Below are 19,190 nucleotides of genomic sequence, written 5' to 3' on the forward strand. Positions count from 1 at the left end.
TAATAGATAGATAGACAGATGATAGATTTATTGACAGATTCATAGAGAAAGTCACTTGTTTAATAAATAGCATTGGGACACCAGAAAACAGATTGTTATGGGAAGAAAATTAAAGCTAGATTCCTGTCCAACTTCATAACTGGGGCAGATCCTGGTTGGTCTAAAGAACCAAATGTGAGCAATAAAACTATAAAATAAATAGAATAAAATGCACAATATCTTTGTAACCTAGCAGTTGGAGAAGCATGGCAGGTAATAAAACTTCCAGTGTACAAATTCTATGGTAAAATAAAAGGAGAGATGGATTTGACTATAACAAAATTAAGAACTTTTGTTCATAGGACACCATGAACAAAAATAATAGGTAAGTAATAGAACTTGCTGTCTCTGAAACCAAAACCAACAAAATGTTCAAGGAAATTAATTATAACACAGTAGCCCTAATGGAAAAATAGGCAGGGGGTATAAAAAGGCAGTTTACAGAGAGGAAACGTAAAGGGTAACTTAGTATTTGAAAGACTCAAAATTATTAGTGACCAGGAAGCGTAATTTAAGACAAGATAGCACATTAAACCAAATATTTATCTCCAAAGCTGGACATTGGCAGTCTTGTGAGGACCAGGAGCCACAAGAACCTTTGCGCACCGTGGGTAGGAGCTTCTTCCAGCAATTCCACTCTCAGGTATATATCTCACATGAACTCTACCTAATTCCATAAAAGCCCAGGTACGATAACATAACTACCATGTGATTGCAATGGTGGCAGAGACTTGGACACACCCAACAGATCCATCAGTAAAAGAGGAAAGAGTTAAATTGTGGGAGAGACTTACCCGGGGCATTGTGTGACAATGAGAAGCAATGGATTAAGTGTAACTACGGTAACATGGAGAGGATTTTTTAAAATGCTATACTGAAATTTAAAAAGAAGAGAGAGAGAATGAGATATATAATTGAATACAATTTACATAACATTGAAAAAATGCAGACAAAAACATATATTTGAAAAACACATATTCAAAAAAGACCTAAATATGTACCACAACAACAAACACGTTACTTAGACTAGAATGGCTGCCCATGAAAGTGGGGATGAAAAGAAAACACAATAAATAAGTAAGTAAAACCAGAAAGAGATGCTTAAGGGACCAATAACAATTGTGTTCCATAAACTGCAGAGTCTGATTAGCTCGTCACGAAAGCTATCCTTACCTGACTACAAAGTCAGACATTTTACATTCATTAAGGAGTTCCTATGGCAAAGAGATGTTTATTATACAGATGTTCCTATCAAGCCAAGTGGACTGTGATAAAAACTGTAATACAGGGTGTATTATAGCATAATATAGAGTGACCATCTTTTTTTTTTTTTTTTTTACAGACTAAATGCTCTAGATTTCTCCTTCTGGGAGTATATTAATTGCACAGTTTATTCTGAAAATCTAAGCACAAATTATGTGAGACAGCACATCACACAGATGCATGTGTAGGGGTTGGTGGAAACGCATTAAGGGCACTGTGCTCCCTGCAAGTTTCACCAGAACTTTGGACTATGCATTGATAATGAGGGGACAGAAAGATGCAAAGGTGTTATATGTAATATCAGTAAACCATTTATCATGTATACCTGCCTATGTTTCTAGAATTTAAGATGACCGTGTACAAGAAACAACGTACCAGGGAAAAAGTGAAATTTCCCTTCTGTCCTTTCTTCCCCCATCCCTAGAATTCTTCCCCCCATCATCACTGAAACATTGAAATAACAGAAATGCTCAGGGACAGGGGAATAATCCAATCAAGATGGAGCACCATGGAGGACATGGATGGGCCTTGGCTAGGAAAATGGGTTCTCAAACACAGAGCTCAATTTCTTCCCCATGAATTGTTTTGCTGGTATCCTAGGGATTTGTCTCCTGTGCTTCACATACAGTGTTTAGTTTCACTAATTCCACACCTCTACCAACCCTTTGGGAATTCAGAATGATCATTGCTGACGATGGCAGGTCACACATGGACAAAAATATACAATGAGATATTTTTGCAAAATTGATTGGGCGAGGGTGTAGAGATTTGTAGAGGTATAATGAGTAATGCTGGTATGATACTACTAAATTTCATCTATGCTAATTGATCATAAGATGTTCCATTATTTTATGTATCATTAAGTAAGAAAAAACACTGTCGGTTAAACTATGATATAATGACATCCTTAAAAAAAAAAAAAAAAAAAAAAAAAAACAAACAATGCGTGTTCAGCAGCCTGACAAGCCAGGGTTTATATGCCAGCTCTTTCATTTGTAGCTGTGCGGCTATGATCATGTGACCTAACATCTCTAAGATTCAGTGTCAGCTTTTGTAATAGGAACACAGTAATACTACCCGCTAAATAGGGCTTGTATGGGGATTAAATGAGATTGTAAATGCAAAGTATTTAGCATGGTATCTAACACATACTCAATACTTGAGATATATTAGCAATTTTAGGATTAACAGAAAGTTTGTAAGAATACTATGGAACGTTCTCATGGTATAACAATAATAAAAAAACAAGATAAAAAATTACTATTATTTAACCTCAACCATGTTCAAAAGAAGTAATGCATAGAAAAAATGCTACAAAGAAATATGCCAAAATGTTAACATGTGTTAACATATATAACACACATTTGAGGCAAAGCTATGGGTTATTCTTTTTTCTTTATTTTTCTGGCTTCCTAAATTCTCTATTAGAGTCATTTTAATGGTGAAAAAATTTTGATTATTTTTCGATTTACTCCTAGATGCTTCTTTTACGCTTGAAAGCTTTTCACACATTCTTCACTGAATTAGTAGGGAAATGTACTTATCGTAGAGCCAACAAATGTCCCTACAAAGCATCTGTCCTATGACGTCTCATTCCAGCCCAAGAAGGACAGTGCTAATCAAGAACAGCCTCCTGTGATTCTCCCCCGGAATCCTACCCGAGATTACAATCCTTCTCAATACAATCATCCCACTCTCTCTTTCTAATCAACTGAAAGAGCACAGTGGGTAAAGTGTGTCTTGGTCTCACGCATCATTCCTCCCCAGGATATTTACATGTTAACTGTTGACATATTTCAATACTAGATCAAAACTTTAGGCCAAGGACAAAAAAAACCAAGGTGCCCAATATTTAGGAGAGGAGATTTGGAAAGGAGGGGCTTTCAATCCCAAGAACTCAATTTCCCTTTACCAAAAGATGTAGAATTAATGGCTGAGTCCCCTGTCTTGAGCCTATCACAGAATTCCAGATTTTCCTAAACAGTCATAATGCTGAATATTCTACTACTTGTGCTGGTCAGGCAATGTGTTCCAACCTCGGTTTTGCCTCTAAGTTCCTATCCCTTTCTGTATTCCAAGCACCTGGCTCTCAACAGGTTCTAACTCAACTGGTTGTCTAATGACCAATTTCTCCTAGTGAAAAGGAGACCTCTTTCTTTCCCAGCAAAGCCATGAATTCTTGCTTTCATACTTCGCTCCTCACCTCTTCAGATCTACTCTACTACGACGGCACAGCTCAGGTGACGGACACATGAATGAGTCCTCCCAGGCATGTCCGTTTCCCAGGAGACAGGACAAGGGGTCGGGCCATGCCATGCCCAGGCTTTGGAAGTGACTGGTGGGTGAGTCATGTGGCTGTGTCACTGTGTTTGTTTACAGAGACCAAAGCCACATTGGTGTCCACGCTTGTAGTTTCAGAGAAGAAACAATCTCATGAAACAAAACAAAACAAAACAAAGGCTCATATTATTCCAAATTACCTGCAAGAGATACAGAGTGTTAGGCTGCCCTCAGAGGGAGGTAGGATAACCTTGAAACTCCATTGAACGGCTGCAAGGTCCAGTGTAGTGAGTAGTTTACAAAGAGATGTTTACCTCTGAAGGAAAGAGGAGATTTTGTCCTTCCATCACCCTGAGTGGAGATGGGAAGCAGTTCTAGGACAGCCTGTGGAATTGTTCGTTGGTACGACAGAAAGAACATGCGACTTGGTTTTAGAAAACCTGCATTCAAGTTCCACTTCTGTCGCCTAATGACAGTATGATCTTGCATGAATCTGAACTCCCCTGAGTCTCAGTTTTATCATCTGTACGATGGTGGCCATAATTATAGGGTGTCCATATGAACAATTGAGATAGCTTATATGGATCTCCTGGCATGTAGTAAATGCTCAATGATCATTTCATTCCCTATCCAGTTTTGTCAGATATGGAAAGTAGGGCTTGGAGAGATTTTATAATTTGCCAAAGCCTCCCACATCAATGGTGAATGACACACATTGTTTTCCATCTGGGAAGTGGGAGAACTGGGTCTTCAGTTACTTTTCTGATTTAAAATCTAATTTTCTGAAAATTCTTTTTTGCATTTGTGTCTATCAAGGCTAACTGGTGGGGACCTAGAGGAGAAAACCCATGAGGAAGAGCCAACAGAGAAAAACCCTTGAGCTCTGTGGCAGCATGGTCCACCCCAGCCAGAGAATTGGGCAGAGGCAGCACGTGGGAAGGTACAGTCAGCACCATCGCGTGTGGGAACTCACTATAGTCACCTGGCACTGCTGACCTAACACCGTGTCACTGTAAAGTAATAACCATATAATGGCAACTCCCACTGACTGATTGCTTCTCAGGGAGCCAGTCATGGGCCAAGTATTCCCACCTCACAAAGTTGTTGTGAAGCTGCAATAAGGCAACCCATCTGAAAACACTTAGCAGAACTCATGGCATATAGTAATTGCTCAATAAGTGTAGCTGCTGGTACTTTACATACATGGTCTCATTTCATCTTTCCAACAACTGATGAAACACGTATCACTACTCTCTCTGTTTTACCAATGAGCACAGATAAAAGAACAAGATTAAGGAACTTGCTCACAGTCAAAAAGCTGCAATCAATGGAAAATAGGACTTAAGCTAAATATATAGGAGTCCAAAGCCTGTGCTTTTAGTCACCAGGGTATACTGGCTTTTAGCTTGCTAGTGGGAGTCATGACCTGCTAAATAATCTCACTTTAAGGTTGCCCAATTTTCCCATTTCCCATAGGACTGAGCCCTGAAACTGAGCATAGCAGGAGGGCAGCAAATGCTGCATTGTGCCAAAGGAAGTTGGATCCATACTCATTCTTCATTACCAGGAACCCCCAAGACTGAAGGCTGATGGTTCAGAGGGAAGGACCTGGAGTGGGTTTTTATAGTAGGGACCTTAGAGGTTACCTAATCATTAAGGTCGGTGGACCTGTTCATTCCAAGTGGACTTCTTTCGCTTTGGAAAGCTTTGCTTAAATGAATATTATAGGAAAGTCCAAAGTGTAAAATCAACAAAAGTAGAACCCATCTGTCAAAAATGATGGGGAGACCCAGAGCCTCACCTTCTCCAAGGAGCCCTAACATATACACCTCTTAATTCAAGATGGTTGCCAAAGATGGTGGCTAAAAGACTGTGTCATCAGCGTGTGGGTGGTGGAACGTGTATGGGGCTTTGAAATCGTCAGTTCATATCTTATCTCTAACCTTTCTGATGGATGTGGTTTTGGTGAAGAATCTTCTGAGCGTATCTCCTCCTGTGTAAAATGGAGTTCTGATCCCAACCCAAGGCTGAGAGAAAAAAAATGAAGTCATAGATAAAAATAGCCTCAGACTGTAAAAGACATACAGAAGAAGAGAAACAACTGCTAGCTATTAGATCACCAATATGAGTTTTAATTTTGTTTTTTTGTGGTATGTTTTCTTTTGCTTTTTGCAGAATGAGGAAGAAATTTTTAAGGGTTAAAATGAATAAAGAAAACATATCTTAAAACAAGCATACGTAGTCTCTGAAGCTGAAAGATGCACATCATTGACCACACTCAACATTTACCTTGTCCCTAGAACTGTGTGGTACTGACATGGAATACACAATATGACTCTTACCTGCCCTGGAGGAACTTAACTGTCCACTATATGCACAATCGTACACACACAATCACACACACATACAGGAAATTTCCAAACTCTTCTCAGTATGGCAAATCATGACGGCACAGCAGCTTGGAGTACCGAACTCTGGGAATCTCTATCCTGGTTCTCATTGAAGCAGGAAAAACACCAGAGGCTTCTCACATAGTTTTTCTTAATAGGCTGTACTTTTTCCTTGATCTGGTTTGACCCTAGGATTCATTCCCAACCTCTGTCTTGATTTTTCCCAGGTCCTGGTGTAATGGGATGACTTGAAAAGGCCTTTTTTTGGTTCCCACAAGTGCCTCTTCAACCCCAGCCTACCCTCTGGAAAGGAATATGAAGATCAGAATGGAGTCATTTTAAAATGGTGCTTCCTTCAAGAGCTCAGATATAAGATTTCTGTTAATGTGTTGAAATTTGTAATGAAAACAAACCCAGAGGGAAATAATTCCCATAGTTTCTGGATGCATAGAAAGGTCAGGATTATTCTCTCTTAAGGAAAACAGGCCCAGTCATTGCAGTGGAGAAGAGCCAACCCAAGTCAAGGGACCCACAGTCTAACCATCTTGCCATCAGGCTGAAAGCAGGAAGAGCAGTAGGAAGACCTGAGAAAATGCCATGACCAAGAAGCAGAAATATGATTCACTGGTATGGAAGAGGCAAGGGTGGTATCTTGGGAAAGTTACTTAATACATTGAACTTAGGATGAGAAACCAAATACAGGTGCATTAAATTACTCCACAAATAATTATTAAGCATATATAAGGGGTGTATTAGTATTTATTGCTGTATTAATATAAAACTTAGCATCTTAAAATTAGAAACATTTATATTGTCACATGGTTTCTGAGGATCAGAAGTCTAAGAGCTGCTTAGTGGGGTAGGTCTGGCTCACAGTCTCTCATGACATTGTAGTCAAACTACATCATCTGAAAATCTTGACTGGGGCCAAAGGATCATCAAGGTGGCCATGGTCTAGAGACCTCAGCTCCTCACCAGGCAGGCCTCTCTGTGAAGCTGCTCACAACAGGGCAGCTGACTTCTTTTAGAGCAAGGATTTCAAAAGACAAAGAAAGAGAATGCCCAGGAGGGAAGGCTTGATATCTTCTGTAGTCTGACATTAGAAGTGATGTACCATTACTCTGCCATTTTCTATTGCTCCCGCAGACCAAACCTGGTAAATTGAAGGAGTCAAATATGCGAAGATGTGAGTTCCAGGGAGTGGGGATCACTGGGAGGCCATCTGAGAGGTTGGCTACCACAAGGTGATACAATCCTCAATCCCTTTGCCCGAAGGCAGTGAACCAGACTATTATACTCCCAACTTAGACACTGTAGAATTCTAAGGCTTTATTTATCTGAACAAAGATATTTTTGTTGTCATTCATTCAACAAGAGCAGAAAGGCAAAGATTTTAGATGCAATCTAGTGACAGTGCAAATATCCCTTTCATTTATTATGTGGTCATCTGGTGTCGGGCAATGTGCAGACTTTATACCAATTACCACTGGGCTCCAGGCATCCCCAAGAGCAGGGAATTTTGTGCTCCCAGAGATAGGAAAAGACCAGATGGTCTTTTCATGTCCTTTCCAGACTAGGATAGTTTTTCTTCTTCTCCCAGACCTCCTTTTAGTATTAATTTTACTGTAGGCCTGTTAGTAGCTCATTTTAGTTATTCTGGTTTGTTTAATGTCATTATTTGGCCTTGACATTTGAAGGATATTTTTGATGGGTATAGAATTTTAATTTGGAAAATTTTTTCAGAACTTCATAGAAGTTATTCCACTCTGAAGTCTTCTGGGTTCCATTATTTCTTAAGAAAAGTGATGGAACTAATTTTTTTTTTCTCTGCTTACATTTAAAATTTTCTTTGTCTCTTGTCTTTGTTTCTTGTTTTTAGAGTGTAGCAGTGAAAGCCTAGGTGTGGTTTTCTTCTGCTTCCTTCTTCTCAGAGTTTACAGAAATCACTGACTCTGTGGGTTTCATGCATTTTGGAAAATTATCGCCCGTTACCTCTTCAACATTGCTTTGGTTCATTCTCTCTCCTCTCATTCTGGCACTCCAATTATACAGCTTTTAGACCTATTTACTGACTCCATAAATATTTTCTATTGCCTAGATTTTTTCCTAGATTTTTGTTATTTGGTCCTAGTAATATTTTTTGAAATATGTCTTTTAAAAAAAGAAATATGTATGAAAAACCATCAAGATGTTGAATAATGTTATCTTCTCCTTGAAAAGATTCACTCTTTCTTTTGTAAACCAGACAGATTAGGGTCTATCAACTTCTGCTAATTAAGTACTTAGCTGATTTGAAGTATATTTGCAATTATGGTGAGGAGTTACCACTTTGGGTTTATCTCCACCATCTGGAGTTCCCAATAAAGGCCTCAGATGTTTATTGAAGATTTTTCTACCTGCTTGGTCCTGAATCCTAATCCTTAACCCTTTAGCATTAGAACACTAACAGCATTTTCTTCTGCTTTTCAGAGTCTAGGTTTATTCATCTCTTACCATAAGCAGTTTCAGAATTTGGCAAATCCTGGGTGGGGAGCCCTATGGAGTGTTGGGATTAGTTCTCCAGCCCTGTCTTCTCATTGTTATTCTAATTCCTTAAGCATCTCCTTTTTTGTCTCACCAGTCCTACAAGACTATTAAAACCTCTATGTTTCTCTGCCTCTGGTAGCTGCCTCCTACCTAGACTTTTTGTCTCAAATCCAAACTTGAAAAATGACCTGAAATTAGAAAGTCACTCAAAATGACAACTCACCTCGTATGATTCCCTCTTCCTTGGGACTTTGTCTCCTGAAGTCCTGATTGCCTTATCAGGTCTCAGTGTCCTTCAACCTCTCTAATCCTCCTGCTGTAAACTACTATATTACAGTTGAAAATAGAAGTCTACAGTTTTATTTAAAATTTGGAGAGTTAGACCATAATTTTATTTTATTTTTATGAAGGGTAAGAATGGAAACATGCAGCTAGGGTTTGATTGGTAAATAACAGGAAGATTTTTTTTCAAGATTTTATTTATTTAAGAGAGGGAATGCCAAGCCCAAGTGGCCATAGGTCCAGAGGGGCAGAGGAAGAGGAGAAGCAGGCTCCCCATTGCACAGGGAGCCCAACACAGGGCTTAATCCCAGACACAAGGGATCATGATCTGAGCTAAAGGCAGATGCTTAGCCTACTGAACCACCCAGGTGCTCCAATATTGGGAAGATTTTGAAGATGTTAATGCCCAGTGGTTGCATGACGGGAGCTGCATATTACATAGAGTTTCCTGGCAGGAGTGTATGGACTATAATAGAGGTGAGAGAGGCAGAAAATGGAGATACTGGCAATTATTTCCCTACCTCTTGTCTCTGCTTGGGAAATAACCCAACCTTTTAGGCTCCTATTCCCTGCTCTAGAAAAGTCAGAAAAAGGTGTTCTTCCTACAACAGTGAGCTTATGAGTGCCATCTCTTAACAGAAGTGATAAAAAGTAGTTGAGGGAAAAAAAAAAGGTAGTTGAGGGATAAAAATAAGGACTTTGAAGCCAGATTGACCTGACTTAAATCCTCTCTCTGCTACTAATTGTATGAATTTGGTAACATCACGAAATCTCTGAACTTCATTTTTTAATCTGTACAATGGAAATATTAATACTGCATAGAGTTACCTTATAGGTTAAATTGGATTTTAGGATCATGCTTGGGCCAGGATTCAAACTCAAGCAATCTGGCCCTGGAGCCAAGTATTTAAGTCCTACAATATACTGCCTCTCTAAGAATCAGAGATTGTTGTTGAAATTCCCTAAGTCAAATATTCCCAAAGGCAATCTGCTTGTGCAGGTCAGTTTAGGGACAAGAGGGATCTTGCACAGTCATCCAAGTCCTGTGGTTGTTCTGGCTCATAGTTTCAACCAGATCAGAGATCAATGGCTCCAAAGATGGACTCTTTCAGGAGGTTAGAAAACAAGGCTTTGTCCTGTAGATAGAGAAACTACCATCAGACTTTCTGATAAAAAGTCAACACCTTCATTGGTATGAGTTAAGTTCGTTCTTACTCAGGATTTTGTCTCTACTTGTCCCAGAAATGAATTGTAACCAATGCCTTAAAACATTCCACAAGAGGGATCCCTGGGTGGCACAGCGGTTTGGCGCCTGCCTTTGGCCCAGGGCGCGATCCTGGAGACCCGGGATCGAATCCCACATCGGGCTCCCGGTGCATGGAGCCTGCTTCTCCCTCTGCCTGTGTCTCTGCCTCTCTCTCTCTCTCTCTCTCTCTCTCTCTCTGTGACTATCATAAATAAATAAAAATTAAAAAAATTATTAAAAAAAAAAAAACATTCCACAAGAGAATGAAATGAGCTTCATCTATTTGCCAGGACAATTCCTTTCCCTCATTTCCCAGCTCCCCCATCAAGTTCTTCTTGGCTTCTTTACATTTTCCCAGCACCAGGTAAGATTTTCCTATAAGGAGGGTTCCCTAGGTTGCTCAGTCAGTTAAGAGTCTGACTCAATTTCAGCTCAGGTCATGATCTCAGGGCCCTAGGACAGAGCCTCATGTAGGGACACATGCTCAGTGGGGAGTCTGCTTAGGGATTCTCTCTCTCTCAGTCTCCCTTTGCCTCTCCCTCTACTTGTGGTCACTCTTTCTCTCTCTCTTTCTCTAAAATAAATAAATCTTTTTTAAAAAGAAAGATCTTCCTATAAGGAAATATACTGTGATAGGCAAGTTTTCACTCCAAGGTTCTACTCCTGTTTAACAAGAATAAGATCCCTTGTAACCTGAGAAAAACTAAGCTTCTAAAGACTAAGTCAGGGGCAGCCCCCGTGGTGCAGCAGTTTAGCGTTGCCTGCAGTCTGGGGTGTGATCCTGGAGACCCGGGATCGAGTCCCAAGTCAGGCTCCCTGAGTGGAACCTGCTTCTCTCTCTGCCTGTGTTTCTTCCCCCCCCCCCCATGTCTCTCATGAATAAATAAATAAAATCTTAAAAAAAAAAAAGACTAAGCCACATGCTGTCTGTTCTCTGGCCTCTGAAGCTTTGTTCATGCCTTTACCTTTATAGGAATGCTCTTGTCATTAGTTCCTGTCACCATCTATCATCACAATTGCCTTAACTAGTACTCTTCATTTTGCAATCAAGAGAAAACTCAGAAATCTAAAAGAAAAACTTATGCTCCTATAACAGAAGTCCAGTGGTAGGAGGGCATCAGGTGCAGCCCAATCCAACATCCATGATATCATCAGGGATCTAGTGTCAGTTCTCTGAAATTTGGTTTGTGCTACCCCTCCTCAGTGTAGTGACTTTATCCTCAGGCTAACTTTTCCTTTATGGAAGGAAAGATTTAGTTGCAGTAATTCTGTGATTCACATCCTCACATCACACAATCCTGAGGAAGAGAGTTCCAATCCAAACTTTCCCAGAAAAATCTCCTGAGACTCACTCTGAGTGCAGCAGGTTATGTCATAGAGATAATCCTCATCAAGGATATAGAATACTCTGATTTGCTCAGCTTGGGTCATGTGCTCCATACCTGGAGTTCAACGAGGAGCTAGTTTTCTCAGAACTACATATGGATCCCCAGTGGAAGTTGAGAACCTCTAGAAAGAGAGAAGAATGCATACACAAGAGGGATTCATAGGAATCCATTACATTATGAAATCCAGACATCTGAGAGGTGAATCCAAATAAAGAAATAAATACAAAATGGATAACCAAGGTAGAAAACTGGTAGCAAACATTTAACACACTTAAATTTAGATCTAAGACTAAACAACTTTGGAGTCTGGGTTTTGATTTTACCAAAAAGCATAAAACTATTTAATCTTCAGTGATATGAAAATGCAAAAATACTAATCAAATGAGTAAGTGGGGGAAGGGAAATATGAGGGAAAATACGTGAATTTTATCATCTTTCAGAATAAGGAGTCAATCAATTCCATCTAATATGGGAGGAGCCCTGGATGTTATACACAGCTGACGAATTATTGAAAACTACATCTAAAACTAATGATTACTATGTTGGTTAATTGAATTTAAATTTAAAAACAGAAAAAGAAAAAAATCTAAAAACTAGAATGGAAACATGTACCTTTAGAAAGCATAATTCCTCCAAGGTCAATATTCTTACTTTATTGTCATCAACTTAGGAGTATCTTTTTGAGCTAAATGTTTCATATTAAAGAAACATTTATTTGAATTCAGAGATCCTTTTCATTTCTTTTGCTTCATACTGAGTTCAAGTCAAATTGAATGTTTTTTATTGTTAAATAATACTTAAGATCACATGTTTATAAAATTCTGTCTACACACCTATTTTTTTATTCAGTAGCTAATAAATGAATATGGTTCAGATATAGAGTTTTACAATGAAAAGTCTTGTTCCCATATCCTCCACCCTCCTAGTTCCCAGCTCTCAATCCACTTATCTATTTATTACTCTAGAGACCCGAAATAGTGTCTACCAAATGTGTACACTGGTTATTTTGAGGTTGGAATTTAAGGAGTTTTTTTTTAACTTTCTTTATATGTGTGTGTGTGTGTGTGTGTGTGTGTGTGTTATCTGATATATATCTTAATATATATCTAATATATATGTCTTTCTTACTATATGTAGTAAGAATATATATAATGATTAGACATCATTTTTAAAGTTATGTTAGACATTTTTAAAGTTATATTAAAAATGAAAATACTTTCTCTCCTTCAATAGCCAATTAAATCCCACTCTTGTGAAGGCTTTGCAGGTGGTTGGCACCAGAAATGACTATTCTCTTCTCCGTCATCCTGTGTCCCTTACTTGGCACCACTCACACAGCACACACATATTCTCTGAGACCACCAATGTTTGTAGACATGGAATGCGTGTCTCCTACAGGAGCTCCCTGGGAGTCCAATCTGTCGTTCCACCGTTAGCGTTACTAGGACCAATCAGACTCAAGAAAAGACAATACCTCTTGTGAGTTTTGAATCTCAAATTGCACTCAATGCCTCAGGGACCTGTTTATTTTTGGTACTTTTGGCAAAATCCCACTTCCTGTTTCTAAGAAAGCCTACTCAACAGTTGAAACTTCACTTCCTTTAGTAGTGCTTCCTTTAGTAGCTTCCTTCAGTAGCTTAAGAATTCATGTGATAGAAACATCATTGCTTGGGAGCTGAGTTCAAGTCTTAATTCTGCCACTTGGCCAATGATGTAATCCTTCTGGTCCTCACTATCCTCATCCCAAGGGAAAGATGAGAATAATGATATTACTTACATCATAGGATTAAATGAGATTATATAAGCAAAGCGTATGGTACTTTGCCTGACACAGTAAGTACTAAATAAATATCAGCCATCACTGTCACTGATGAGCCATTTCCCCAGGGAGCAGCCTCACTAGGTGGAGACACAGCTCTTAGATCTGGAAGGATGGCTTCTGCTGAAACTGCCTACATATGTCCAGGGATCCAGACTCTGCTGTCTCCACTCCCTTCCCACTTCCATTGTCCTATAAAACCACCAGAGACACCTCCATGTTCATTATAGCAACCCCACCCATCCCAGGGCAGAATCATAAACATTTAAATAATATTTGGACTAGACTCAAACTTATTTTCATAAATTCCTGGAACTTTCTATTTGAAACGACTCTGGAGATGATCTAGTCCAACCTGCTAATTTACAAATGAAGTAACCAGAGCAAGAGCAAGAGGGTTTAAGAAATTTTCCAAAGGGCCATGGCTAATTGGTGATGAAGCCATGATGGGATCCCAGGACTCATCTTCTTGTATTTTCTTATCATTGATCACATTGCAATGTAATATCCAGTTATTTGGCTGTCTTCCCCATAAAGCATAAGCTCCAGCTTAGGAACTCCTACTTGTTCATGAGGAAGTTGGGCTGTAAAGTGAGAGGTTAAGTCAAATGACCAAAGTCACCCAGCTTATAGGAGAAGAAATGAGGTTTATATGATGATTATATATAATCATTATATATATTCTTACTACATATAGTAAGAAAGACATATATATTAGATATATATTAAGATATATATCAGATAACACACACACACACACACATATAAAGAAAGTTAAAAAAAAAAAACCCAGCTGGGGTTGCTCCCACTCAAAAGCCTATGTGTGCTTTTTACTCTGTTGGCCTGTTTTCTAATCCCAGTGCCTTCCTAAAGAAAACATGGACATTGATGGAGACAGCACAGTAGAATAGAACGGGAAGCAAAATGAGCTCTCATACTATCTACAGTGTGAACCTGGACCTGTCATTTGATTTTATCTTTGGTCTGTCTTGTGTTCTGTGGCAGCACCTGGTACAGTACCTGGCACCTTGGCTGTAATCATTATGGACTTGGAAACAAGTGAAGTACTTTTTCCTCTGCACCTTCCTTTACTTCTTGCTTTCCCTTTCACAGGCAACCTCAGTGGAAAATCCAACATGGACTCGGGATCCTATGTATCCCCATTCAGGTGAGACGTGTCCTCAGGTCAAACTTAAGAGATCACCTCTGTTTTCACAGCTTTGGCAGGGATCACTGACTCTATCAAGTGTGAATACACTGTTTGTTTTCCTTCTTCTCTTTCTGTTTGCCATTGGAAAAGTCCATTAATGCTGAATGACATGACTAAACAGTCAAGGGGAGAACAGTTGATGTGTTAATAACTCTTAGGTAAATACCATTTGTTATTGTCACCACTGAGGCTTTCAGAGAGGTGGCACTATTCCTGGTCCAGGACTGTCCTCTTGTCAGCCCTCTGTCTTTCAGCAACCTGGAAAGACAGGTTTGGAGCGGGAAGGAGTCTGAGAGGGACTGTTGAGGAAGAGGAAGGAAAGGTATGGGAAAAAAATGAGAACTCTGAAAGAGACACAGAGTAAGAGTGAGGAAGGTGCTTGCACACACATACACACACACACACACAATGAAGCTGAGAGGTCAGAAAGCTGATGATTACTTGGATCTTTCACTAGATTCTCTATTCTCCTGTGCTCCTTCCTCAGCAGTGCCAGGGACCTTTACATTTATGGTTCCTTAGCAGCTTTAACTCAGTCTCATCTGCTCTTCCACTAACATCTAGGATGTGTGGATTTTTTTCCTCCCAGACCTGGCTGGGCTCCAGGCAGGAAATGATATTGACTGGATTCAAAGAATCAGCATAAGAAAGTTGCATGACATCACCATGAAGGCAGAGGAAAAGGAGCTTCCTTGAGGAGGTCCCCATGTTGGAGATGGAAGATTCCTGTGATTATAAGAACCCATAATATGGGATTGCAAGGATTCATGATTCCCCTCCTAGCTAAAAGCCTGTGTGACCTTGGGTCTATGCATTAAGCTCTCTGTGTCCTTAGGACAGGGGTTTGCACCAAATGATCTTCTAGCTCCAAGTATGATTAGGAAAGGCAAATTTTGAACTGAAATCTGCATGACTGGAAGTTGCCAGCCACATGAGGCTCAAAAGCACATTTTAGGCAGAGAGAAAAGCTAAAGCAAAGTCCCTGAGGCAGCAGTGAGTTTGTCCATGACCTTCAACGGAGGATTTTCAGTGACTTGATATGAACAGAAGCCAGATCATGCTAGTTAATAGAAGAGATTTGATTTATAAGGAAAAAACTAATGGGTCAACTAATGATTCGAGAAGTTAGTCTTGGAAAAAAGGAAGAAAATGGCATTAGTGTTATTTGTAGCAGACAGTGGGGGTGCCAACCGTTACTACTTAAAGACTTTTCATTTCCCCACCAATTTCTGTGATCTTCCCACAATGCCAATATTCTCAACCAGAAAGCCACATCCTTGGAACACTCATATTAATGACTGTAGGGTATGTGTGGGGTTTGGAGATAAGAATAATAAAATCCTCCTACTCCGAGACTCCACTGACAGCGTCAAACTTGTTTGCACTCGCAGATATTGTCACCATTCCAGCAAACACAGAGATATTTGCTTTGGATCCTTATTTTTATTGTTCTCTACAATTCAGGGTCACCTTTGGTTTCTAAGGCTCACCGGATCTAATTTCAGCTTGGGTTAATTTTGCTCACTCCCGTTTTCACCCTCACCTCCCCCTCACAGTCACGTTCTCGAGCACACAAAATGAAGCTGCTCCAGTCGTTCTCTGCTGTCTGATAGATCTTTCTCTGATTATGAAAATGTTCTACAACTGCACTGTCCGGTAGGGTAACCACTAGCCCTTTGTGGCTGGCCAGCACTTGGAATGTGGATAATGTGATTAAGGAACTAAATTTTCAATTTCTATATTTAATTCAATGAAACTTGAGTTAGCCACATGGGGCTAGTGCCTGTAGTTTGGGACGGGTCTAAATAGCTAAAATCCAGGAGGGTTCACAAGTTCCCAAAGAAGAGTCACTTGGCAAGTTTGCTGTGATTGCTGAGAAATGCATCCATGCAAATAATGCCCAGGGCAGGGAAGGAATTTCTTCTCAATGAGAAAAAAAATGGAATATATTCAAAGTTGGCCAAGTGTGATGCGCATGAATATTATCAGCATATGAATTTGGCCCAAACATGAAAATACTGTTTCTTCTAAGTCAGAAAAGTAATCTCTACATATCTTCATTTCCTTGGGAATCTAAAGGGTGCTGATGTCATCAAGTCTGCCTTGATAAAAAAAAAAAAAAAGGTCCATTTTACACATGTTTTGGGAAGTTGGGAACACTTTTCCCTCTCTTATAGATGCATAGTGCACACCATCTTCATAAAGGCTCTCAGAATTCCTGCAGTAAATAACTCCGTAAGACATTGCTTAACTCAGTATCACTCCAATATATTTAACCATGAAACCGTGTGTGCATGTATGGTGCAACGCTAGCATTTTGATGAACTTGAGAATATTAGAATTAAGAATATGGGCTTTGAGGGTGCCTGGGTGGCTCAGTGGTTGAGTATCTCTCTTTGGCTCTGGTTGTGAACCGGAGTCCTAGAATCAAGTCCTACAACGTGCTCCCGGCATACAGCCTGCTTCTCCCTCTGCTTCTGTCTCTGCCTCTCTCTGTGTGTGTCTCTCATGAATTTAAAAAAAAAAAAAAGAATATGGGCTTCAGGGGAATGAGGTCTGTGTGAACATGACAGTTTTACTGCTTATTTCTAGCTATGTGGCCCTAAGAAAGCCACATAACCTTTCTGCCCTTGGTTTCCTTCATTTGAAAATTGGAGATCCTATCTATATTTCAAAGACTTGTGGGAGGATTAAATGTAATAACGTAGATAAATCACGTATCTAATGATCAAATGATCACCTATTATTATTTTCATATTATTGTTTATGAAGTTAATCGAATGACTGAGACTTTCTGGGCCACAGGAGAAATATGTTATGAATTCATAGAGCCTACCTACTGCCTTGAAATATTTGTTAAGTATTGTATGGGGAACCTGGACGTGAGTGTGAGCTCTTCTACCTTCTTTTATTCATCCTTCAGTAAGAATGTATGCTCAGCGTTGAATGCCTCCCTGCAATTCGTTGGGAACAGTCGGAACAGGGTTCTTTTAGACCAGAAGTGAGAGCATGTCACTTCTTCATGGCTCCCCACCTCACTCAAAAGAAAACCTGGAGCCTTCATAACATTCTCCATGTTCTATGTCATCTCACCTGCCAATGCCTCTTTTACATCATTTCCTACTGTTGCTTATTCTGCTCTGGTGAGTAGACTTCCTTCCTGCACCTTGGACATGTCAAGAACACATGTGAAGAACCTCAGGAACTTTGCACTTGCTGGTCCCTTCAGTAAAGTCTTACTCCCTGTTACCTGCTTGGCTCTTTTCCTTACATCCTTTGGGCCTTCACTGAAATGTTTCCTCCTTACCCCTGCCGAAACTTGCATGCATCACTACATACCCCAGCACCCTCTACTCCTCTTTGCTCTACATTTCTTTACTACGCATCTGATATTTGCTTGTTAGTGTTTCTTGTTTTGTTTCTTATCTGCTTCCATCCAGTGAAACATAAACTTCATGAGAGTATTTTGTCTCTTTCATTCTTATCATAGCTTAGTGTCTAGGATAGTGCCTGACATGTAGCAGATGCTCAATAAATGCTTATGGAATAAATATATGCAAGAAGTGCATGCATTCTGTCGCTATAGGCCAAGTGCATCTCCTCAGAGCCCAGTTTTGGATGGTTTGTTGAAGCATGAAATACAATTACAGCCTGGTCTCTAGAGTTTTTATTAGTGTGTCCTGGGACCCATCAAACAAACAAACAAAAAAAAAAACCATACTTTGAAAAATATAATTCTTTCACAAAACAAAATACTCAGTTTGAATTTCACATAAAGGGCAAGATTTCAGATTAAAAAAAAAAATAGTGGCAGTAGGATTGTTTCCCACAAATTCTGTTGACCCAGAAACCAAGTGGGAAAAAAAGCAAGGATTATGCAGATAGCTACAGAAAGATTAATCCCAATTATGCTAAATTTGTGAAGGCTTATACATTTCAGTGGTTCCTAAGGCACAGTCTCAGTGGGTTTTTATTAAGTGCTCTAGCTTCTATTCCAGAAAAGGAATCCTGAGAACCAATGCTGAGGTTAATTCAGTTCTGATATTGTGACTGCTGTGCTGTTCCTTCTTTCATACCGTATGTGTCCATGCATTAGGGTCGTGTGGAACATCTCTTACATTCTGTATAATTAAAGAAGCTCCTCACATATATGGCTCCATGCTGTGGAGTAGGCACAGTAGGCACTCAACAAATGCTTTTTTTAATGATAAAAGAAGATATATAACTGCCTTTCCCTCTTTCTATTTTACCTTTCCCTCTATTTCATACGTTTGAAAAACAGCACACTTGCAAAATTAAGATCTAATGTGCATGATTAACCTTATCAAAAGATCCCTTTTTTTTTCCAAAAAGAGAAATATGTATATAAATCAACCCCAAAATACTAAAACTTAGAACTGCTTTACACTTAAATAGCAATTTACATCATATAAACACATTGGTTAAAACAGGTGAAAGTTCCATCACTGGCTTCTTGTACCAAATAAATCTCACAGCTCCCATTTAGGCAACAAAATTTTCATCCAACATATGTTGGCTTGTAGAACCAAACAACTTGTCTGGTTTCATTTCAGGATGAGTAGGAAGGAAAAGGAAAACGTCTCACAGTAGAATCCTCATATAATAGATAATATGTCCCTGATGTTTTGGCCATTGTGCTCTTATTCCAATGAAGAAATGATCTACATCTTAATTATGGATATGAAGAAGGCTTCCAGAAGACATTCATTCATTAAGTCAACATATA

This window comes from Nyctereutes procyonoides, unplaced genomic scaffold, assembly GCF_905146905.1.
Source record: "Nyctereutes procyonoides isolate TBG_1078 unplaced genomic scaffold, NYPRO_anot_genome, whole genome shotgun sequence".
Classification (NCBI taxonomy): Eukaryota; Metazoa; Chordata; class Mammalia; order Carnivora; family Canidae; genus Nyctereutes; species Nyctereutes procyonoides.